The 19,511-nt window shown below is 47.0% G+C and overlaps 5 non-coding genes across 5 annotated transcripts; 2 read left to right on the plus strand and 3 right to left on the minus strand.

Moving 5' to 3' along the window:
* Positions 1-181: 181 nt before the first annotated feature.
* trnad-guc lies at positions 182-253 on the plus strand. Its single transcript has one exon. It is a non-coding gene; the product is annotated as a tRNA-Asp (tRNA).
* An 806-nt stretch (positions 254-1,059) lies between these two features.
* Positions 1,060-1,133, minus strand: trnai-aau. Its single transcript has one exon. It is a non-coding gene; the product is annotated as a tRNA-Ile (tRNA).
* Positions 1,134-1,687: 554 nt separating this feature from the next.
* Positions 1,688-1,759, minus strand: trnae-cuc. Its single transcript has one exon. It is a non-coding gene; the product is annotated as a tRNA-Glu (tRNA).
* A 1,311-nt stretch (positions 1,760-3,070) lies between these two features.
* On the plus strand, positions 3,071-3,142 carry trnaq-uug. The gene has a single exon. It is a non-coding gene; the product is annotated as a tRNA-Gln (tRNA).
* Positions 3,143-4,162: 1,020 nt separating this feature from the next.
* Positions 4,163-4,235, minus strand: trnaf-gaa. Its single transcript has one exon. It is a non-coding gene; the product is annotated as a tRNA-Phe (tRNA).
* Between the last annotated feature and the right edge of the window lie 15,276 nt (positions 4,236-19,511).

The following is a 19,511-nucleotide window of genomic DNA, read 5'->3' on the forward strand; positions in this document are numbered from 1 at the left end:
TCATTTCCTCCCAAACCATCTGCTCGTGATCAATCCTTGTGGGTTGACACAGAGCAGCGCAGACGAGCAGCAGAAATAGAGGGAACGAGGACAGTAGGTTCCCAGATCATTGGTCTGGTTACAGTTGTTAGTGTCACCATCTCTGTACTTGGTTGCATGAAAGCAAAAGAATCCATGTGAATCCTCGTTAGTATAGTGGTCAGTATCCCCGCCTGTCACGCGGGAGACCGGGGTTCAATTCCCCGACGGGGAGGTTATTTTAGTCCTTGTGTTTGTTATGAAATTAGTAATTAATCCACCTTATTGTTGTGGTTGTTATTGTTTTGTGTGAATCAGACTAAAATTAGGATAAAAGAGGCTGTTTGACACAAATGTTTTTGTCGAGTCTGGACGTCAATGGAGACATACACTCTCTGTAAGTTTTATTTCCTCTGATTGTCACAAAGACAATCCTGGGGACACAGACGTCTTTCACCCTCACGTATATAGGGTCACCAAAAAGTCCTTTATAGGAAAACACAAAAAAATTATAATTTCTTTAAGACTTAAAGACTTTAAGACTTTAAGACATGGTGATGGTATCACAGCTTTTTGGTCACCCTGTAGTTCGGAAACTGCTGTGGTCACTGATGACAGCTTCAGTGCTTGTGTTTTCCGAAGATGATAAGATTACATATTTAAGATATAGCGCCTTTCCCGTCTCAGGTGATTTGTATGGGTTGTGGTGCAATTTCATGGCTCTGCGCAATTGGATATCGTGTTCACCTACAAATACAAACTATCCCCACTTCTCAGCTGGAGCACTTGTGAAGCACTTGGGATGTCCTCCCGACGTAATACCATGTCCAGGGAATATTAATAATAATATTATAGAAGCTCTCTGAGACGCTTACCCTGCGTGAAGGGCATGACATAAATGCAAGTTGTTGTTTACAGTGTATCCTGTGAAGCGCTTTGAGACATCTCGAAGAGCTATATTAAACGCACGGATTATTCCTATTATTATTATTGGCGGCACCACCGCTGCTAAAGTAACATAATGGGCAGCAATTAAAATAATGGCCCGTACGGGGATCGAACCCGCGACCTTGGCGTTATTAGCACCACGCTCTAACCAACTGAGCTAACCGGCCTGACTTACTGACTCAGTCACAGGAAGCTGGAATTACAGACGTTCACTTTGCCACCTGGTGACTGACGGACTCTGGTGCATTTTGTGCACAACAGAGCACTAATTACGCTGTGCAATTGCTGCTCACGAGCCATAATCTCCCGGACTCCCACTTTACCCTCAGCAATTCCTTTGAAGTGTGGTAACAAGGCCAACGTGACAGGGGATTTTACACAAAGTAATTTTATTCTCAAAATAATACCAGAAATTGTCTGATCCGATTGCTGTGGTTTTGTGTCTTTAACGCAGGAAACGATTTTTGGCAGTTTTCACTTGAGCAAAACAGAGATCATTTGCCCACAAATATACAGTCAATTCACTTTACGGTATATTCTGTGAAGCCTTGAGACGTCTCGAAGACGTGATCAACGCAAGAATCAAATGCAAGGATTATTATTGTTATTATTGTTGTATTATAATATTATTGTGAAGCGCAGCCACGACTGGAGGACACGTTTACTTGTTTTTTCTACAAAGCGACTTTTGGATTCCAGTGGAAACAATAAAATAAAGTGCTTCCCTGACCGGGAATCGAACCCGGGCCGCGGCGGTGAGAGCGCCGAATCCTAACCACTAGACCATCAGGGAACACACTGGACAATGTCAGTGCTTCCAAATAGCACACGTTCCCTTCTCGCGTAGAGGACATCTCAAAGAGAATCCGAGTGGCAACACGTCTGAAAAACTACGGTGTTGAAGAAATACTTTCTCCTAATAATATTAATCGTTGTGTTTGCTGTAGCGCCTTTATCACATCACTACCCTTTACAGTAAATTCTGGAAGCGTTTTGAGACGTCTTAACGACGTGATAAGGTGATGTACCAAATGCAGGGATGATCATTGGTATCATTATTGTTATTGTTATTGTTGCTGCTGCACCGTTAGGCGGCAAAGGTCCTGTGTCATAAACAGGAGATTCTGCATTTAAATCCCAGTGGTGTCTTTGACGAACACCTGAACATCACAAATGTTGGTCCTTGTTACCGTGAGTGTCACAGTGTGATGAATGCCAACAGTTGTGGTTATTGCAAAGCGCCAGATTTTGTGTATCTGAGAAGCAATCGACTAACATTTGCGGATAAAAAGATATTGTGAAAAATGCTTCACTTGGACATTTTGTTTGTCACAGTTCTGATCAAAGTCTACACTGGTGTCAGGGATAGTCAAGTGTGGTTTGTTTCCAAGCCCCAAAAGTCTGTCTGTTTCTGTTGGGTCTGTTGATTGATAAATGTTCTGTTTCTGTCCAATAATTAGGTCGATAGTTATTTTTTTCTGGATTTAGATCTATTTTTGACCCTCTTCAACTGTGTGACCCAGTTTGACATGTCTTTCTGCCGCAAAAAGTACTACAGTAATATAATTAACATATATTATCTTGTTGTCACTTGTAAACGGGACGTCCCCATTGCTTTAGGCAGAAATACCATGATCATTTGGCTGTTATTATATTTTAAAAGCAACTGACCTGCAGCAGGATTCTCAAAAGAAAAGGTTTAGACGAATCCGTGAGAAAAGTATCATCTGGTGAAGGAAAGAAAGAACTGGTCAAGACGAGTAAAATCGATTGTCTTCAAATTCATCTACAGGACAAAAGTCCCGGTCGTCTATTAGCATTTTGAGCGTCGAGGGCATGTAGTTGACCTACAGGGTATTTCACGGCAGATCATAGTGTTTGCACATTGAGAACCAGGGGCGGCCAATCACTGGGACAGTTTATCCCGGACACCTTCGCTGTCCCTGTGGTACTATATTGAAATGAGGAACTCTGGTTGAACGGCAATCCTGACTGTTCAGTTGTGATGGCGGCTCTCAGTTAATAAAACCTCAACCAAACAGTCCTGTTCCTGAAATAACCCAAACACTTACAATCTTGGTTGAACCTAATTCCAGGAGTCACGGGTTCCATGGTGTAATGGTCAGCACTCTGGACTTTGAATCCAGTGATCCGAGTTCAAATCTCGGTGGAACCTTTTACTTTTTTTTAACAGTTTTTTTTTTCCCTGTAGGATTGTCCCGCAACAAGTCACAAAACTAATGAAAATCGGGGTGAAAAAGTCCAATGATCCTCGCAAATGGTGCCTTAAATGACTGGAACCCACAGGACAACAACAACAACAAGATTACATTTGTATAGCGCCTTTCACGTCGGGAGGATATCCCAAGGCGCTGGACATTGTACAGTATTTCAGACCCGAGCTGGGGTGGGGGGGGGGAGAAGGGAGGGGAAGGGCGGTGGCTGATGGCATGGTCGAAGAGGAGGGTCTTGAGGCAGGACTTGAAGGAGGCTAAGGAGGGGGCGAAGCGGAGTGACTGGGGGATGGAATTCCAGAGGTTGGGGGTAGAGTGGCTGAAGGCTCTCCCGCCAATGGTGGGGCGGGTGGGTTGGGGAAACGTGGAGCGGAGCAGAGCAGAGGGAGCGGGCGGGATGGTAGGGGATTTAGGAGCTCGCAGAGGTAGGGTGGGGTGAGGCCATGGAGGGCTTTGTAGGTGAGGACCAGGATCTTGAACTGGATCCTCTGAAGGACAGGGAATCAATGGAGTCGGGTGAGAATGGGGGAGATGGGGTCACGGAGTTTGGTGCAGAGTTCTGGATTATCTGCAGCCTGTGGGGGGAGGAGTTGGGAAGGCCGACATGCAGGGCGTTTGCAGTCGAGCCGGAGGTGATGAAGGCATGAACAGGAGTTTCAGCGCCTGAGGGGTGAGGTAGTGGCAGAGTCAGGCGATGTTACGGAGGTGAGGGAAGGCAGAGCTTGGACGTGGGGAAGAAAAGACATTTGAGGGTCGAATAAGACACCCGGGTTCCTGACAAGATCTAGGTTTCACATTAATCTCAAGACTGAACATTTTAGAAATAACCAATTGTTTTGTTGGATTTCAATCCAGAGCCACAGCCACAGAAGTGTCAGTCGGAAACGTCTCCCACGTGGCCAGAGCTTCTCATTGTACGGCTGTTTGAGGCTCGAGTTACAATCACAATGAAGAAAAAAAACTGCCGAAACCCGGGATTGAACCAGGGACCTTTAGATCTTCAGTCTAACGCTCTCCCAACTGAGCTATTTCGGCCGGTGCTGAGCCGGGTGTTTCCTCTTGTTTTCAATAGCTCAAAAAATGTGGTTTTGGAAGAAACTCTTTATTTTGAAAGAAAACTATTTAATCTGTGTTTGAAGGAACAAACACTTCCTGTTTCAATCGTCCCTCACTGAAACCATGTTTCTGTAGATTTGTTCTGAATTTAGCCCCTTCCTGCCCCAACCGCAGAAAATCACCTCAAAACGCGAAAAAAGACGCCAATGATGTTGAGAAAAATGATGAGGTGCGAGGGAGGGAAAGATGACTGAAACCATGGTCAAAGAGGAAGGTCTTGAGAGGGACATTGAACAAGGGAGGGAGGGAGCGACTTGGCTGGACTCCGGGATGAAATTCCAGAGAGTGGTTTGCAAAAAGATTGAGACAGTGATGACAGCAATTGCCTGTCAGAAGCTGGTGTTTATCATCCAGACCACAACGTCAGACAAGATTGCAACAATGTGAGATGTAACCCAGAGCCATCTGCCTATGTCGCCTCCCTGCTCACTGGCCCTTCCCAACTCTTCCTTCCACCAACTGCAGATTATTCAGGCCGCACCAGGCTCCATGACTCTATCACCCCCACCATCGCCCGTATCCATTATCTCCCATCCCATAGAGGAACGAGTTTAAGATCCCCCATCCTCACTTTCAAAGTCCTCCAAGATCTTGTTCCTTCCTACCTCTGTGACCTACTAAAACCTAACAACCTGTCCTCTTCCTCCGCTCAACGGGCACTGGCCTGCCATAGTGCCCTGCCCGGCCAGCTCCACCATCTGCAGTTGGGCCTTCAGCCTTTCTGCCCCCACCCTCTGTGCTATAGTTATTGTCTCTCCGTTTTACTCTGAATGACAATTTCTCAGTCAGAGGTTTCCTCCCCTCGAACTGAGGCAATGGCAACGGAACGGCAGAATCAAGTCCACCTGTGACGATCTCGAGACCGGTTTCTGAGCCAGACAGGTCCATGGAACAACAGGGCATTGCTGATGACAGCACAGCCAGCCTGGCTCATCAGCAGGGTCTGGAAGGGCAGATCAGTCACTGGGGGCAGGAAGTCATCTCACTCAGCTCCTGTGAACCTGAAAGCCAAAGCCCTAATGTCTAGGATGGTCCTAGTTGAACAAGTAATTGGAAGCTTGGCAGACAGTGATTTAAATGGCAAGCTAAAAGGCGTTTAGATGGTTAAACTCCAGCTGTTATCCCAATACACATTCCGGGGGCCCCAAGCCTCGGGTTCTGCCAATCTGTGCCTAATATTTCCTGGATTTAGTTGGTACTTTCTCTCTCTACATGGCCAGTAATTTGGTTTGGAAACTTAAATTGGTGATGGGCTTCTGTGTGTGTGGTTGACCTAAACTATTTTTTAAATAATAATAATCCTTACATTTGAATATAGCGCCTTTCATGTTGGGAGGACATCTCAAAGGGCTTTACAAGATTGACTTTAAAATGTAGTGACTGTGTATTTTGTGGTTGAACACGACAGCTAATTTTGCATTCGGCAATGTCCCCTGGACAGCCATGAAGTGAGCGACCAATTTTATTTGGAGGATTCTTGGCCAGGACAAACATATTATCCATGTCTGGGAGGATCCTTCCGATGTGAAAGGCGCTAATATAAATATAATCCTTTGCTGTGGTGGTGACTATATTTTGTAGGCAAACAAATCATCCAATTCCAATCCTCATGGGTTTTGGGGCTCGATGAATAATAATAATAATAATAATAATCCTTGCATTTGATATAGTGCCTTATCACGTGTTTGAGACGTCTCAAGGCGCTTCACAGGATATACTGTGCATTCATCTGTCACCCTGTAGGTGGCGCTGCTGAGCTACAGAAATCACCATCCGGCTGCACAGCGCCACCAGGTGAGAGACAGCGACATTACAGGCCCTAAACGCCAGTTTATTTAATTCACATATTTTTCAAAATAATAATAATAATAATCGTCGCATTTGATATAGCGCTTTTCACATCTTCTCGACGTCCCAAAGCGCTTCACAGAATATACTGTAAAGTGAATTGACTGTATATTTGTGGGCGAACGCGGCAGCCAATTGCGCACAGCAATGTCCCACAAACAGTCGTGGATTGAAAATGACCAATTTATTATTGTTTTTGGTTTTTTGGAGGGATTATTATTAGGCTCTGTGTGGATGTCATCAAGGTGAAAATAGCTTCTTTTTTTGCCATTGTTTGTTACCCGTCAACTCTTCCTCCTCAGAAGCTGGTGGCAGCTCTTATGCAGCATTGGTGGCCGTGGTGTTCACACTCCGACCTTCACATTGTGATTAGAAAAGAGCAGAGAATGGGGTTAGAATAGAGAGTTCCAGTGGGGGAGCGAGCCCCAGACACGATAAATGAAGGTCATCCACTTCATAGTTGTTTGCGGCACAAATTAGCTGCCAGGTTCACCTGCAAAATACACAGTAAATTTTGTGAAGTGCTTTGAGACATCTTCGTGACATGAAAGGCACGATATCAAATGCAAGGATTATTATTATTTTTATTATTATTCTCTGCTGTGAGAACAGCCTAGTGGGGATTCTAGTGAATGCTATCAACTGCCATTAATCCAATCACTGACTCGCACAAGCTGATGTTAAGGATAAAGAGATCTCAGCGGTAAATGTCACATTTACATTTGAAATGAGTATCAGAAATGATATTAGCAACGAGGACAATGAAATTCATCTCTGAAAACCTTGAGACAATAACAAGAATTGCAATTTCCTTTCACACAGCCTGTCACACAGCGAGAACCTCTCAAAGCTCCTCACAAAGACCTAGGAGACCTCGAACTGGGGAGAGGGGAGGTTGCGGGGCTTTGCTATGCAGCCCTGGGGATGCAGAGTGAATATTTTTCCAGGTTTGTAAACAGGTGTTTAATGATTTCAACCTGATATTGAACCGGAGTCAGAAATATCCCTCTTATTGGTTTTGTAAATCTGCACGGGTCAAAGTTCAAAAGCTAAGGTGTAAAGTTTTTACAGAATACGCTGTAAAGTGAATTGACTGTAAGTTTTGTGGGCGAAACACGGCAGCCGATTGCGCACAGCAGCGTCCCACAAACACTCGTGGATTGAGTGACCAAGACAATGATCTGTGGCTGTGTTCGGTGTGACATCGTGCGTGACATGGATGGAGTGAGAGAGGAGGAAGTTACTGGTATCAGACGTTGTTTCACTCGATTCATCTGCAACAGAAAATAAAAGATCATCGTAAGAGAAAAAACAGGACCAGGAGGGTAACAGGACTTTGTGAACACCCTGTACATGGACAATGCGTGGCTTTGGTCAGATGGTGGCAGCTTTATATTGAAGATCCGGTGGAGAGAGAAAGGCACACAGATACACATCTCCTTATACTGATGATACTTCACCCGAGGACCAGCTGCGAGGATAAAAATAAAAATCCTTTATTGTGGCTCTGAGTAAAGAGTCTTTTCTGAGACTCGGGTGAGGAGTGTTGAGCATTGTTTTTTTTTAATTTCCTTTGATTTCTCTGTAAATTCCGATGATTTGCAAAGTCCGGTTACAACATAAAACCCGCTGGCGGTCTTACTCTCTTCCTGCGTCCACCAACCCCCAACCCCCCACACCCCCGATATTCCCATGCTAAAATGATATATATGGTACAACGAGATATAATGAAGGTTTAATGAAATTTTCCTGTACATTGTACACACGTTGGGTGTGTGATTTATCTTTCATTTCCACAAATCATTTTCTGTTTTTTGGATTGAGAAACTAATTTGGTTCCTTGTGATTTGATGGATATTAGTAGAGGTTTAGAGAGAGAGAAAGAGACACACACACACACACGAGGACACACACCCACTAAGTTAGAGAGGCACAGAGCACTATCACACACACAAGCACAGAGACACACACCCGCACAGACCCTTATCCACACTGCTGTGATATTCACAATGTGGTCAGTCCCAATGAGTTTAGCTCTCAGACTCTCTGCTGCAGTTGGTGGCAGGAGTTAAATCCCAGTTAAATACCGTTCACACAGCGCATCCAACCTCTAAAGGCCTCACATCCGAGCTTGTTCCCATGTCTTGGCACCATGTCCGCCCACATCATTGTGCGTGCGTCCACACACGTGCACTTATATTACTTACCTGTAATCTGGCTTCCTAGCTCAGGGACACTGAGGCTTTTATGTAGCTCCCCCCACCCAATTCAGCACAGGCCGGGACCGTACTCACGCTGTCCTGGGGCGGAGAGGGATTGAAATGATCCTGACCTGATTGTCACTCCATCTTGTAGTCCCCAACATCAAAGACCTTTCTCTTTGACCCCGCCTTCAGCTTTTACCCCCGCAGTACCCATCTCCCCCCTCCCCTCACCTCCCCCCTCGCCCCATCGCCCTACCTCCTCAGCTCCCCCCCCCACCCACGTCTCTTCAGCCCAGGTGTAAACCTTAAACTGTGCAGTGTGTTTGGCTGTCCTCCGAGTGAATGGCGCTGTACTATATAAATGTAAATCTGTGTGGTATTGTTCCTGACTCTGCGATCAGAGAAAATAGCTTCTCTGTGTTTACTCGATCAAAACACAAAGTTGCTGTCTCGGCAAATGTGAGAGTATTGAGCTGCGATTACTCTCGCTATCCGGCTAAAGTACCTTCTATATCACTGGAAGGTCCCCTCTGGGAGATATCTTTTTAAGGCTTATCTAGTCATTCCACATAGCTCATTCCTCAAGCAGTCTGGCTCCTCTCCCCTGCTCTGCTCGGTGTTTAGAGTCTGCACTAACCTGGTTAACACAGATGAAACCCATTTACCAACCAGCAGAAGTAATAATTCACTTTATACCCCGGATGGTTGTTTGTGGGACATTGCTGTGCGCAAACTGGCTGGACTTTACGGTAAAATCTTGTGAAACACTTTGAGATGTCTCGACAATGCGATAAAGCCTGATAACAGCAACAACAACTTGCATTTATATAGCGTCCTTCACGTGGAGTGGCATCTCAGAGTGATAAAATAATAAAATGTACACACTGTTGTCCAATCAAATTCATTTTCCACCCTTACTGACCATTAGAATCTCAGTTGAATAAACCAGAACTCACAGCACTCGAGACAGAATGAATGGGTAATAGTGTAAAGTGTAGTGACTGTGTATTTTGTGGATCAACACAGCAGCCAATTTGCGCGATGACATCCCACAAACAACCATGAATTTAATGATTGATTTTATCTGGGGATCAGCTGGAAACCCCTCACCGTTGCTTCAGCGTCTCCAGACCGAGCTGAGATTTCCACGCATCCCATCTACACATAGAAATCCCAGAAATAGATTGTCAGAATGGAATGTGCTCTCTCTCCCTGGGGGTGAATGATCTGCTCGACTGGCACCGGCCTTCTACTGGTCGCTCGGACCCTCCACTCCACCATCGGAGGTCGCGCATTCAGTCACCACGCCCCGAAACTCTGGAAGACTCTCCCTCAATCCCTCCGCCTTGCCTCCTCTCTCCCCCTTTTCAAGTCCCGCCTGAAAACTTTTCTTCAACCGTACTTACGGTCACCTCCCCTCCACCGGGGTCAGACTCTGCCACTGTTAAGCGCTCTGAGATGCTACCCTATGTGGAGGGCGCTATATAAATGCAAGTTGTTGTTGTTACTCACCTAATTCCTGAAAGCATTACGTGCAGGTTGGCGAGACCCAAGGCTTGGGGATCCAAGAGTGTGCATTGGGGTAACTGCTGGAGTCTAACCAGCTAAAACCACTTAGCTTGCCATTGATATTGCTATCTGGCAAGCTTTCCTCCTGCTTGTCCAACTGGGACCACCCTAGGGGCTTTGGCTTGTAGGGTTAACAGGGGCTGAGTGGCAAGTGACTGATCTGCCCTTCTAGGTCAGGGCTGTGCTGTCATCAGCAGTGAGTGTCCTGGAATATTAAGGACCCGTCTGGCTCAGGAACTGGACTAGAGACCGTCACAGAGGGTGAATTGGATTCTGACATTCCATTGCTAAACATGTCACCTTGGAGCCATTTCAGCTCTACGGAGACCCCACTTGCTTCCCCCAAAGAAGGATAGACAATCTGAGATTGTTGGCCAAGACACAAACTGCCTTCCTTTTCGAATGACATGGTGGGAATTTTATCCGTCCACCCAGACAGGCAGATGGAGGGGTTTGCAGTGCCATGGACCGGTCTGTGGTGGAACAGGCTTGATGGGCTGAATGATACTGACTTGTTCCCGAATCTCTGCTGATTCAGATGCTGTCACGAACATGTAGGTGTGAGCGTGGCGGGTGTGTCAGCCACTTGGCAGGCGGTGTCTACATTTCAGATCACTCCAGGAAGTCGGTGAGATGCTCAGTGTGCCAGGCAGTGAGGGTGTCAGCCAGTCTTCACTCAGACAGTTCACTCCCTTTCCCTATGTTAAACGACTCTTTCAATTAAACATTAATATCCCGGAAAATGAGTCACAGACACGAAGAAGATCAATTCAGTCTTGTAATGACTAACATCTTGTAACGTTTACAACGTAGGAGTGAAACCATGGATACCTATTAGTAATCACAGCGAGGACCTGACCCCCATTTGCCTTGATTGAAGACAAGTGTTTAAAGCGATGGTGTGTTAGGAGCAACGGGAAGCTCAGCAAATCACCAGAGGGACTCGTGACAAGGAAGGATCTTTGGCCCATCTGGAGTCCTGAGGCTCAGTGGTAGAGCACTTGGCTCACAAGTGAGAGGACCTGGGTTTCATTCCCGGGCAGGGCAACACGTTAGAGAAGTTTCCTTACTCCACGCGCCTCTGTTTTACCAGCAGTAAATAGGAACCCGGTTGATGGTCAATTGGCAGATCGCTTTAATAATCCCTCCAAAAAAAAATGTGGTCACTCAGTCCACGAGTGTTTGTGGGACACACTGTGCGCAATTGGCTGCCGTGTTTTGTCCACAAAATACACAGTCACTGCACCTTACAGTATATTCTGTGAAGCGCTTTGAGACGTCTCAATGACATGACAAGGCTCTGTATCAAATGCAAGGATTATTATTATTATTGAGTGGGACCTGGGAGATGATGAAATGGAAGTAGGATGACCTGCTGACCACAGCCCCCAGAGCCAGGCTCAATACAGGCAAATGTCACCTGAGCAACGTCACCACCTCCCCATTGGCAGTGCTGGTTATTAAAGCACCAGCGCATGGCACAGATAATGAAAAATAAGGACTCGGTGACCCGGGGACCTGCTGTGATATTAAAACTGCAGAAAGATGTGTTCAGAATGTGTTGTTTTATTGTGTGCGTGGGTTTCTATGACAACCAGCAGTCTTGGCTCTTCACTGGGTCTAACACTGTCTGATATTGGCCACAGTGACCTCACATAATAATAATAATGATAATGATAATGATGATAATAATAATGATAATGATGATAATAATAATGATGATAATAATGATAATAATGATGATAATAATAATCTTTGCATTTGATATAGCGCCTTCTTACGTCTTCGAGACGTCTCAAAGTGCCTCACAAAATATACTGTTAAGTAAATTGATCTGTATTTTGTGGGCGAAACGCGGCAGCCAATTGTGCACAGCAGCGTCCCCACAAACAGTAGTGAGTTTAGTGACCTCAATTTTTATTTTATCATTTTGTTTGAGAAGGAATTATTACCTCCGGAAACGCGATACAACAATCGACTAACAACCGGATTCCTTATGACTGCTGGTAAACAGAGGCGTGTGGAGCAAGGAAACTTGCCTAGCGTTTCGCCCTGCCCGGGAATCAAACCCAGGTCCTCTCGCTTATCTTCGCTCTAACCACTCTTAAATGTCTCATCCGAAGAACGGCACATCTGACAATGCAACACTTCTCTGGAATGTCAGCCTGGACTGTGAGCTCAAAGGCCTCACGTGGGGAAAGCACACAGTCGAGGCTGACACTCCAGTGCAATGCTTCTGACCCAGAGATGAGAGACTGAGCCAGGCTGGAACTCAATGCTGTCGCCCACCTACCTAAGCTATTGACGTGTTTGGGATTCTTATTGCTGCTTTCACAGGGTTAATACAAGGCGGAGACTTTGGAATACGAAAATGTTTTTTATGCCAAATGCACAGTCTCTGCACTTTACAATAAATTCCGTGAAGCGCTTTGAGATGTTCCCCCCGATGTGAAAGATGTGATAAGGTGCTATATCAGTACAAGGATCATTGTTATTATTATTGTTATTATTATAATTATTAGGGTAACTTTGTGTATTGTTAGTGTTTTGTGTATCGGGACCGAGTGATGGGGTGGGGGAATTTCATCAAGTGTTCCTTGTGATAATTAGCACAAGAAACGTGTGTGGAAAGAGTGCAGGCTTTGCCCAGGGATTGGTGCTGCAGTGCGGGCTGGTCACTGGGGCCCTTGCAGACAGATTGCATGAGACGTGTGTTTGGCGATGTAAGACGTCTGGATTACACCCAGTTTAACACGGACAAGATACTTCAGGGAGGCTGAGGGCGGCTCGAGATTCGATTAGGGGCCAGGAAAAGCTCCAGTACTTCATGTGACGACAGTCACCACGGGAGCAGGGGACAAAGTGGCTCAGCAATATGGCCTCTCAGATCGGATCTCATTCTGCCCAAACCTCACTGCTCACACCAACCACAAAACAGGTCAGCAACAGATGGCATTCTCTCCCATTTCCCCTGTCACAGGGCAGTAGAGGTGCTGTGGGCACATTGCCATAATACAACAACAACAACAAGATTGCATTTATAGAGTGCCTTTCACATCGGGAGGACGTCCCAAGGTGCTGGACAGTTGGGTCAGGACTCGAGCAGGGGGGAAATAGTCAGGGTGAGGGGAGGGAAGGGAGGGAGGGAGCGAGGAGGGGGTAGAGAGTTGAGAGGAGAGCTGAAGGGAGCTGAATGTAATAATCCTTACAATTAGATACAGTGTAGTGACTGTGTATTTTGCACACAGCAATGACCCACTAACATCCAAAATACACCATCAATTCACCTTACAGTATATTCTATGAAGGACTTTGAGACATCTCACTGACGTGATAAGACGCTATATCAAATGCAAGGATTACTTTTTTATCATTATCCATGAAGTGAATAATCTGTTTTATCTGAGGAAACTCCCTCGTCTTCTAGAGTAGCGCCATGGGAACTTTAACGTCCGCACGAACAGGCACAGTCAGGACCTTGAGTTACGTCTCACTTTCTACTGTATTTTTTTGGTCAACCGGGGGTGTCTGACAAGTGTGGAATCCCATCATCGAGCTCAAGACTCTCCAAACCAAACTGAGAATTCCATGGATCCCACCTCCATATGGAAATCCCAGAGATAGATCGTTGGAATGGAATCACACTCTCGCCCTGGATGGACCCATTCTGCTTACCTAATTCCAGAAAGTATTAGGCGCAGGTTGGCAAGAGCCAAAGGCTTGGGAGCCCCAAGGTTGTGCATTGGGATACCTGCTGGAGTCTAACCAGCTAAAACAACACAGCTTGCCATTGATAGCAGTGTGAGTGAGAGTGACTGAGCCACGGGCTGATAGTGTGAGTGTCCTGCCCCTTCACATGCTGTTCCAGTAACTCGCTGAACAATGAATCCCTATCAGCAGAATGTGATTTGATCAATAGCCACTTGGCGAGACTCTGACAGACTGATCCTCTCTTTGTCTCTCTGTGGACCTGCACAGTGCCCGCTCATTACTTGTCTCCGGTGCTTCCTGTCACCTGTCGCCTGATAACCTTCTCATCATTCCCCCTCTCCTGTCTCTCCAGTCGTATGCGTGTCTCTGCCCCATGCCCTGGCCGGGACCTCATGACGGCCTGTTCCCCCGTCACTCCGTCACTCGCTGTCATCTCCTCCCAGTCTCCTGTTCAGCTTTTGTTTGCTGGAAACCGAGCTGCCGTGAGCAGCACTTACACACTGTCAACTCTGCTCATAGGAACAGGAGAAGGCCAATCAGCTTGTCAAGCATGTTCCGCCATTCTCTTAGATCGTGGCTGATCTGTACCTCAACTCCAATTACCTGACCTCTCTTGTTACCCTGACCTAATAAACGCTCAGCTCTCCCCAGTAACGCACAACCTTTGATTCTCGCTGCTCAGCGCCCAACAATATTAAGCAGCTTTTGGAGAGCGAGAACTATTTTTTCCATGGTCAGCCAGTGTCGGACACATGCGGAATCCCATCACCACGGTTGGGAGTATCCAAACCAAACTAAACAGAGAATTCCATGTCAGGCACCAGCATTGCATCTCACAGAGAAAGATATTGAAAAGCTATCGCTCATATAACAGCTCAGTTGATTTTTCAGTCACTGAGATAAGGTCTATATGGAAAGGTTCAAGTGCTTGTTCTTACCTGCTCTGTGTGTGTGCGTGCGTGACAATTTCACATCCTCCCTGGAGCGTGCCCCAGTATTCAGAGGGTAACTAACAAGCGGAACAAGTGGCCAAGAAGATTGGTTGAGGCCAGGCAGGATACAAATGTAAATTTCACACAGAATTACAAAGTATGTACAGCACGGAAATAGGCCACTCGCTATTAGCAAACACAAACATCCGTGGAGTGAATGGTCAGTTTTATCTGGAGAATTGCCGGCCAAGACACTGGAGAAACTCCCTTCTCTGTGTGAGTAGTGCCGCAAGATCTTTAATATCCACTATTCACAGTACAGGACAGGAGCTGGAAATAACAACAACGACAACAACAACTTGGATTTATATAAGGCCCTCCACGCCGGACGACGTCTCAGAGCGCTTCACAGGAACGGATCCTGGGGCCGAGTCGGGGGAGGGGGAGGAGCCGGGGGAGGGGAGGAGCCGGGGGGGGAGGGGGGAGGAGCCGGGGAGGGGGAGGAGCCGGGGGAGGGGGAGGAGCTGGGGGAGGGGGAGGAGCCAGTGGGAGGGGGACGAAGGTGACCAAAGGCGTGGTCGAAAAGAAAGGTCTTCAGAAGGGATCTGAAAATAGGAAGAGAGGGGGCGAGGCGAAGGCAGTGAGGAAGGGAGTTCCAGAGCCTCGGGACATAGTGGCTGAAGGCACGGCCACCAAGGGTGGAGCGGAGGACTCGGGGGACAAGGAGGAGGCCAGACCTGGAGGAACGAAGGCAATGGGTGCTGTTTTGAGGAGAAAGGAGGTCAGAGAGGTCGGGGGGTGCAGAGGAGTAGAGGGATATGAAGACAAGGGTGAGGATCTTGAAGTCGATCCTCTCTGGGACAGGGAGCCAGTGCAGTCTGGCGAGGACTGGGGCAATCGGGGAGCGGTCTTTGGTGCGGGTGAGAATGCGGGCGGCAGAATTTTGAATAATCTGGATTTTGTGGATGGTATTGGAGGGGAGGCCGGCGAGGAGGGCGTTAGAGTAATCCAGCCGAGAGGTGACAAAGGCATGGACCAGGGTTTCAGCGGCTTTCGGCATGGCACGGGAGCAAGTCATTGTATCTGGGCTGGTGCTCACTCCCCCACTGGATCTCTCTACTCTAATCCCATTTCATTTCTCTCTCCACAGCGTGAGCTATTAGGTGCCTGTTCAACACTTGTATAAATTCTGTGTATTTCAAGAAGAGATCACAGCTCCTTGAAGCTGGGACCTGGACCAGAGAGCCATCAATCAGAGCAAAGCAAGACACCACACAGCCTGTCTCTCATCACTAGCCTCTGCTGTGCTAATGAGCCCGAGCTCTGAGATCATCACTGACGGTTGATTGATGTCACTGTTTTAGACAATCTTATTGATTGTGTGTACGAGCTTTTGGGAGGCTGACAGGAGGAGATAGGGTGGTGAGAGAGAGAGTGAGTGAGAGAGAGAGAGAGAGACTGCTGAAGTTGAAAGACAGACAGAGCCACGAATAAGGTTCTGGACACTCAATCGGTGTCTGGGCTGATACCAGCCTATATTCCCCTCTCAGCTCCGCTCACAATCACTTCCAACAAAAACCTATTAGAGCAAATTGTACTAGAGGGAATAGAGGAGTGTAGGAAAGGGGCATAAAGGGTCATAGAGGGCTGTAGGAGAGGGGAATAGAGGGATGTAGGAGAGGGTATAGGGGAGTGTAGAAGAGGGGAATAGAAGGATGTAGGAGAGGGAAATAGTGAGGTGTAGGAGAGGGGAATAGAGATGTAGGAGAGGGGAATAGAGGGACGTAGGAGAGGGGAATAGAAGGAAGGAGAAGAGAATAGAGGAGTGGGGCCGTGGCATGGACTAGTTGGCCTAAACGGCCTGTTATGTGTGTGGCGCACTTGCCTCGCAAGCGAGTGGATCCGAGTTCAATTCCCAGGCGGGACAAAACCATAGGCAAGTTTCCTTACTCCACATGCCTCTGTTTACCTGGCAGTAAGTAGGCACTCAGTTGTTAGTTGATTGGCTGATCGCTTTCCAGGGGTAATAATCACTCAATGGGACATTACTGTGCGCAATTGGCCGCCGCGTTCTGCCCACAAAATACACAGTAAATTCACTTTAATATATATTTGAAGTTCTTTAAGACGTCTCAACGACATGATCGCATGTATCACGTAGAAACCTGGCTGATTTGGGCCACACACACTCTGGTTAGCGAATCCAGTTGCAGAGCCTGATATCAGACCCACAATTACTGACCGTTTAGCTGATTTCTGCTCTGCACTGTGTTCCTTCACTGGAGGCAGGAAGGCTGAAGGCACGACCTCCAATGGTGAAGCAGACAGAGCGGGGAGACATGGAGCAGGCCAGTGCCTGCCGAGTGGAGGAAGCCGACAAGGTTTCCCAAGGGCAGGGAGGAGCAAGACTGTGGAGGGATTTAAAGGTGAGGACAAGGATTTTAAACAGGATCTTCTGGGGGATGGGGAGCCAGTGAAGCCAGGCGAGGATGAGGGTCATCGGCTCATGGAGATTAGACACTTTATGGCCAGTGCTCAGGTCCTGAGAAGCTCTGGCAGCTAAACCAGCCCATTCTTACTGTTGCCTGTTATGAGTGAATCAGTTTTTGAGGCCGGTCACTGTTCTCAGCCTCTCTGCCCCCACCCTTTGGAACTCATCCCACAGTCCCTTTGCCTCACTCCCTCCCTTGACTCGTTCAATGCGCGTCTCACAACCCTCCTCTTCGACCGTGCCTTCGGCCACACTCCTACCTCTACCCTCCCTGCACTCCATCCTTCCTGATCTCAACCCCTTGCTCGGGTCCAAACCCCTGACTGTTTAGCCCCTTGGGACATCCTCCTGACGAGAAAGACGTTGTATACAATGTAATTTGTTGTTGTTGTTGTTGCCAGAAGGAATTTCCACCCAGATTCATTACAACTCTGCTTCACATCCCTCACCCGCTCCATCAGCAGTCAGGCTTTCAGCCTGTATGTCCCACATCCTGACGGGGTGTGGGGGTGAGCTCAGAGAGAGAGGTGTTACTGACTGATATTATTGAACCAATCGGTCACTGGATGTTTAGATAGGAAACAGTAACTATTTGCAACACTGCCTCTTTAACAAGGAATGTTTTATTAGCTTCCCCAGGGAATTATTTATCCGCATCAATTAATTAAACAGTGATTAACGTTAATAAAAGTCAATCATGAAATTAGGAGCTACTGGAGTGAAATCACACCTGGGTTTATAGCTATCCGTGTAGCATTTCAAAGTGTCCAGAATTTGAATACAGCCTTAGTGTTGAAGTCCATATATTGTAAGTTCATTAAGAATCATAAAAAACAATAGCTTTGAAGTTAGTAATAATCCTTACATTGGGTACACTGCCTTTCACATCCAGAGGATGTCACAATGATATACTGTGTGTTTTTCGGGCAAACGCGGCAGTCAATTTGCGCACAATAATGTCTCCACAAACAGTCATGAAGTCAATGTGTGGACATATCTGTGGAATTGTTGGCCAGGACACCAGGAGAGAGAAACTCCCTTTTCTTTTCCAATAGTGCCACAGGATCTTTAACATCCACCTGAACAGACAGATGGGACCTTGGTTTAGTGTCTCATCCACAGGACGGCATCTCCGACAATGCAGGATCCACCCCCAGAGTCTCAGAGTCCCTAACATGGGATTAGCATGTGGTACTGCAGCTCAGGGGTTAGAGCACTCGCCTCGCAAGCGAGAGGACCTGGGTTTGATTCCTGGCAGGACAAAACGTTAGGCATGTTTCCTTACTCCACACACCTCTGTTTACCTAGCAGTAAGTAGGAACCTGGTTGTTGGTTAATCGGTGGATTCCTTTTCCAGGGGTGATAATTCCTTCAAAATTATAATAATTTGGTCACTCAATCCACGAGAGAAAGAGAAGAGTAAGATAAAGAGACAAAGAGAAAGAATGACAGATATAGAGACAGGGTCAGAGACAAGTAGAAAGTATAATAGATAGATAGATGGATGGATGGATGGATGGATGGATGGATGGATGGATGGATGGATGGATGGAGAAAGACAAAATGAGAACAAGACAGAGAGAGAGAGAAAGAAAGAGACATGGAAAGAGAGTCAAAGAGAGAGTGAAACAATGAACGACAGAGAAAAATAGAGAGCGAGAAGAAGAGGAAGAATAAAACAGAATGTGAGAAAAAGGGACAAAAAGTAAAACAGGAGAGAGACGGGAAAGAGAAAGGTGACAAGAACAACAACAACAATTTTGGTGCCCTTCACCTGGGGTGGTGACTTGAAGCAAATAACTGTGAGGTAAAGTGCGGTGAAGGAATCTCATCGCACTTCCACACGGTAAGAACGGGGTCAACATCTCAAGCCCAGGTCCACTTCTGTTTCAGAACGAGCTAGAATTACTCTAATCAAGTTTTGCGAATGATTTTGTTTATGGAATCTTGTTTTGGAATATTCCTCTTTAAAGAGCAAAGTGCTGCCCCCGTTATCTGAGGTGCTGTCTGGCTGCAGGGCTTACTGAGGCCATCCCCAGACCCAGCCCGGCCCCACCCAGCCTGTGCGCTGTGTGTTATGTGGATTCAGCGGGTTCACTCCCGGTCTCGGCAGAGAGAAGAGTCAGGAAGCTTCTCAAGAAAGTCATTAACACCCGGCACTCCACACAGAGGGAGACTGACAGACACAGCAGCACTCAACCCCAGCAGACCTTCAGCTGCTAAGTTTTTGGAAAGTAAAACGGATGTATGCGGATGACACCCAACTGTATCTCTCTGCCTCCACCCTCGACTGCAAGACCACTGCTGTGCTGACACAATGTCTGTCAGACGTCAAGTCCTGGATGAGCGTTAACTTTCTTCAGTTGAACGTCAACAAGTCCGAGGCTCTCCTGATTGTCTCCCGTAGGCGCCTCCACACCTCAGGTGCTGCCAGCATCAC

Source organism: Callorhinchus milii, unplaced genomic scaffold, assembly GCF_018977255.1.
Source record: "Callorhinchus milii isolate IMCB2004 unplaced genomic scaffold, IMCB_Cmil_1.0 Scaffold19, whole genome shotgun sequence".
NCBI classification, from domain to species: Eukaryota; Metazoa; Chordata; class Chondrichthyes; order Chimaeriformes; family Callorhinchidae; genus Callorhinchus; species Callorhinchus milii.